Source organism: Molossus molossus, unplaced genomic scaffold (assembly GCF_014108415.1).
Source record: "Molossus molossus isolate mMolMol1 unplaced genomic scaffold, mMolMol1.p scaffold_m16_p_1, whole genome shotgun sequence".
NCBI lineage: Eukaryota > Metazoa > Chordata > Mammalia > Chiroptera > Molossidae > Molossus > Molossus molossus.
In genome coordinates, this window is record NW_023425344.1 from 167,609,338 (window position 1) to 167,614,039 (window position 4,702).

At 49.3% G+C, this 4,702-nt stretch overlaps 1 non-coding gene across 1 annotated transcript; it reads right to left on the reverse strand.

The window, feature by feature from the left end:
* Positions 1-4,294: 4,294 nt before the first annotated feature.
* LOC118621496 lies at positions 4,295-4,458 on the reverse strand. The gene has a single exon (XR_004957706.1). It is a non-coding gene; the product is annotated as a U1 spliceosomal RNA (small nuclear RNA).
* Between the last annotated feature and the right edge of the window lie 244 nt (positions 4,459-4,702).

Sequence of the window (4,702 nt, forward strand, 5' to 3'; positions counted from 1 at the left end):
TCTTATCCTTTGAGACAACATGGAGGGACCTGGAAAGTATTATCCTAAGTGAAATAAGCCAAGCAGAAAAAGACAAATACCACATGATCTCACTTATATACGGAATATAATGAACATAACAGTCTGAGGAATATGGTAGACCCAGAAACATGGAAGTAGGGCACAGACCGACATCCCTCAAAAGAGGGGGTGGTGGGTGTGGAAAGAGATAAACCACAGAACTTATATGCATGTACGCATAACCAATAGACATGGACAACAAAGCTGGGGACAGGGCTGGGGTGGGGTGGGGAGGGGTTGCCAATGGGGTAAAAAAAAGAGAAATATCTATAACAAAAAAATAAATAATTTTTTTAAAAAACCACAATACTGATTGGAAAAAAAAAAAAAAGCGTTCTGCAGGGATTGTATAAATATCTCATCACTCAGTCACCACTGTCCAGTGTGGTAGCCACTAGCCAGCCTCATGTGGCTCTCAAACACTTGAAATGTGGGTAGGGCAACAAGGGAACTGAGTTTTTAATTTTTTTTTTTTTTAAGGATTTCCTTCTTTTAAATTGGTTTTGAGAGAGAGAGGAAGGGCAGAAGGACAGAGAGAAAAACACTGATGTGAGAGCAAAGCATCCTGCACAACCCCTCCTAGGGATCAAGCCCACAACCCAGGCATATGCCCTGACCAGGAGTTGACCAGCAGCCTTAGATACTGGGGAATCCCCACCACCACCCCACTGCCCCAACAAATGAGCTGCAGCAGCCAGTGCTACTTTACTTTTTAATTAACAGAAATTAAAATTTTACATAGTTGCACACAGCTGATGGTCACAGTGTTTGGCATTTTAGTGTCATACAGTTGTTAGCATCTATTCGTGATTTTTGCCTGAATCAAATAGGATGATGAGCCCATTTGGTGTGGCTCAGTGGTTGAGCATCGACCCATGAACCAAGAGGTGACCAGTTCGATTTCCGGTCAGGGCACATGCTCAGGTTATCGGGCAGATCCTCAGTGGGGGGCATGCAGGAGGTGGCCAGTGGATGTTCTCTCTCTTCAAGGTTTCTATCTCTCTCTCCCTCTCCCTTCCTCTCTAAAATCAATAAAGACAAAAAAAATTAAAAGAAAATAATACAATAATTATCAACAATAATAATACAAGAATAAAGTCTATGTTTCATGTACTCACACCTGTGTAAACCTGCTTCTGCCCCACCCTGTACTTAAATTTGTTTTTACATCCGTCATGGCTGGTGGGGCGCTCCTCCCCTTCAAAAGCCCAAAGTCCACTCCTCTATAACTGCGTAGCCTCTCTAACTGTGTTTATTTTATGAATAGTATTCCTTATGGCTGCCAATCTTATTTACCTCTAAGTAATTTCTGAAGTCTAACCCTTTCGAAATATGTTCTTCCAACGAGATAAAAGATTGCCACTACCCTTTTTTGAATTTTGTTTTTAAGGAAACATTGTATACCACCTTAGTGCATTCATGTATCCCGGTAAAGCATCTTAATCAGACTTATTTTTAATTAATGAATATTTCTTAGAAGTTTTGGGACAGACTTTCTGTAATCTTTCTAAGTATGATTTCTGAAGAAAAGCAAATGCATTAGTATGTTTGCCTTAAACTTGTAGACTAAACCGACTATTGTTAAATAAACAGTGATAGCAGTGATGGTTTTTTAACTCTGTGGTCATTGTATCACTCTGAAATGTGGAGTAGCTGGAACAAATCTACTCCCCTACCGTGCTTTCCAGAGGGCGCTCCTTCCTCCCTTCAGGGCGACAGTCCCTTTACCGAAGAAGGAACTGCTGCCGAGCCCTTAGCTGGCGCTTGGTAGAAGGTGGGATCCGGCGGAGGCCGGAGGCCGGAGGCCGGGGAGAGACCGCCGGTTGGAAAATAGCAGGAGGCCGAGAAGGCGGGGTCGGCCGGTTACCGGTTTCTGGATCCACCCCTGGCTCGGCGGCCGATTAAACCCCTGGCACGGGCCCGGGAGCCGCTTGGTGGTCGTGCCAGCGTCGGGACCAGCACGCAGAGAGGGGAGCCGCCGCAGGGAACAGCGCTTGACGGCGGGGTGGGGCGAGGGCATGGAAATATTTGGAATCAAGTTAGGGTCCCCAAAAAGGGGATCCCGATTGTCCGTTAAGTTACGTCACCGACGCGTTGGCCTTGGTAACGTGAGGGAACTTTACGCCGCGCCTATCGAAAATTAGCCTGAGTGGGACTTTCCCTCCGTCTGTCTCTAAGTTCTCTCCCATTGGGAAAGCAGGGGCATTGGTGTGGGTGGCCCCTCGCACGGGCCCTAAGTCTGCGTCCGTCTTCCCAGACCGCTCTGAGGAACAGCCGCCTTGGTCCTGGGCCGGAGGCCAGTCGGGATGATTCCGGCCTCACCGCCGTGCTGGTTCGCGTTGCTCTCTCTCGCTCCTGTTCTGCGATGATGCCATTTGAACTGTGGATTTTTCTGTTGACCGGGAGACCTGTGTGTTTGGACCCTCACGTCACCTTCACGGGTGAAAATAGGCCCGTGCAGCGCTCACCGAGTGGGTGAACGTGGGATGCAGAACCCTAGTAGCGTCCGGGGTCGGTGGTGTTTTTCCAGGGCGCGCCCCTGTGGCCTCGGGCAGGTGCGCTTGACCTCTCTCGGCCTGAGTCTCTCTACTACAGAGGGCATATTGACCTACCTCACAGGGGTGTTGTGGGGATTAATAAATGTTGGTACAGTGCTTTGGAAATGTGAAGATGCTCTGTAAATGCCAAGAGATAACGAGTACAGGACAAAAATCTATACACATCTATCAGTTCATCTGTACCAAGGTGGCCTTTGGGGGAAGGGTGTGGATGGCGCATCCCATGGCCCCTTACCTTTTTTTAGAGTACTTGTTGGGGTGGGGGTAGGGGGTGGAGGGCTGCAAAATATATAAATGAGTAGACTACCACACTTCAGCAAGGGTTTTCTCACTGACAAGTCCTGCAAATTAGATCAAAACTAGTCCAGAGAGGCCCGGGTTCGGTTCCCGCTAAGGGCAGATACCTCGGTTGCAGTTTGTCCCCGGCCCTGGTTGGGTCGTGGGGGAGGCAGCCACTCGATGTGTCCCTTTCACGTCGATGTTTCCACTCTGTCTAAAGGAAAAATGACCTCGGGTGAGGATAAAAAAAATAAATATTTAAAAAAATATATATATATATATATATATGCGCCACTCCCTCGAGGGCGTACTAAGGAAAGATCCTGCCTTGCACCTCCAGAACAAACATTTGTTATTCCAGGGCTCACCGCGTGTTTGGCTGATCAAAGTAGCCAGTCCCGCCCGGATTCACTGCTGTTGAGTTGTGGCACTGAGAAAACACTGGATTGGCCATCTCCTGCCTGGGGGCCACAAAGGTGAAACCGAAAGACACCTGCTGGCAGAGACCAAAGCCCCGCACGGAGAGTGTAGGGTTTCCTCCCTCTGGTGACGCTTTACGCCAGCGATTCTGAACCCACCCGTGTGCCGCCAAATATTTTAACACGTGTAATAAATACCTGACTATTGAGTCAGGGGCACCGGCCTCTTTTCCCTTAGATGGACAAATCAAGAAATGACAACAAACACAACAGCCGTCTGTCCGGTGTGAATGAATCAAAAGTAGACATCGCTTTGTTTCTGTCTTTTGTCAGATGGGCAAGAAAACGTATTTCTTGGCGTGCGGCAGAATGTTAGTAAGTTTGTGTGCCATGAGATGGAATGGGTTGGAAGTCGGTGCTTTACGCTCTGAGGAGGAGGAACAGGAGCGGACCAGGCCCCGAACTGGCCTGGGGTAACCAAGGGAGCGTGGGATGAGGCGCATGTTCCAGGGGAGTGCAGGATGGCAGGAGACGAAACTGCCAAAGAAAGTGGGTCAGGCCTGTAGACTAAGTGAAGCTCCAAGACTGGTGGTGTCTAGTTTGGAAAAGCTTATCCAAGTCAGTGTTCTTAATATTTCTGTTCTAAAAACTACAGAAGTTGAGTTCAAGCTGATCTTTTTTTAAGTGGGGCACAATGCAGAACACAGCGGTCGAAAAAGAAGAGCTCCGCGGGAACACGGACAGGAATCGTAACGTCCAAATCCACCCACGACTATTTTCTTTCTGAGGACACATAGCAAAGACCAGATGGGAGAGAGAAGAGAGGTGAACCACCCTCTACGTTATAGAACAGCTGTAACGTTGACTATGAGTCACGTGGCGCCTAAAACGACTAGCTTTTGTCTCACAGAGGGCTCGTTAAGACGCTCGAGAAACCAAACAACGTTCTCAACTCTAACTTTGAAAACCGAGGAACATCAGGGGAGAGCGCGAACGCAGTCCCCCACTACCACAAATTATGCAGTCGAGTTTCCCACATTTGGGGAAATCGCAGGGGTCAGCACATCCGGAGTGCAATGGATAAGCCTCGCCCTGGGAAAACCACCTTCGTGATCATGGTATCTCCCCTGCCAGGTAAGTATGAGTTACTCTGCCCGCCTCCATCCCAACCCTCACGCTCGCCTCGCTCTTCACCCACGGTCACTGTTCCCTCGCCGCCTCCGCACCCCCGCTGCCTGAGGGACCCTCGCTCCAACCTCTGCCATCGAGAGGATAACCTCGGGAGCGTTTGCATCTCGGGACGCGGGGACGTGGAGGCGCAGGCGGACCCGGACCGGCAGCCTCTGCGCTCAGCCTCATCTACATACGCCGCGCCCTCGTCGTGAC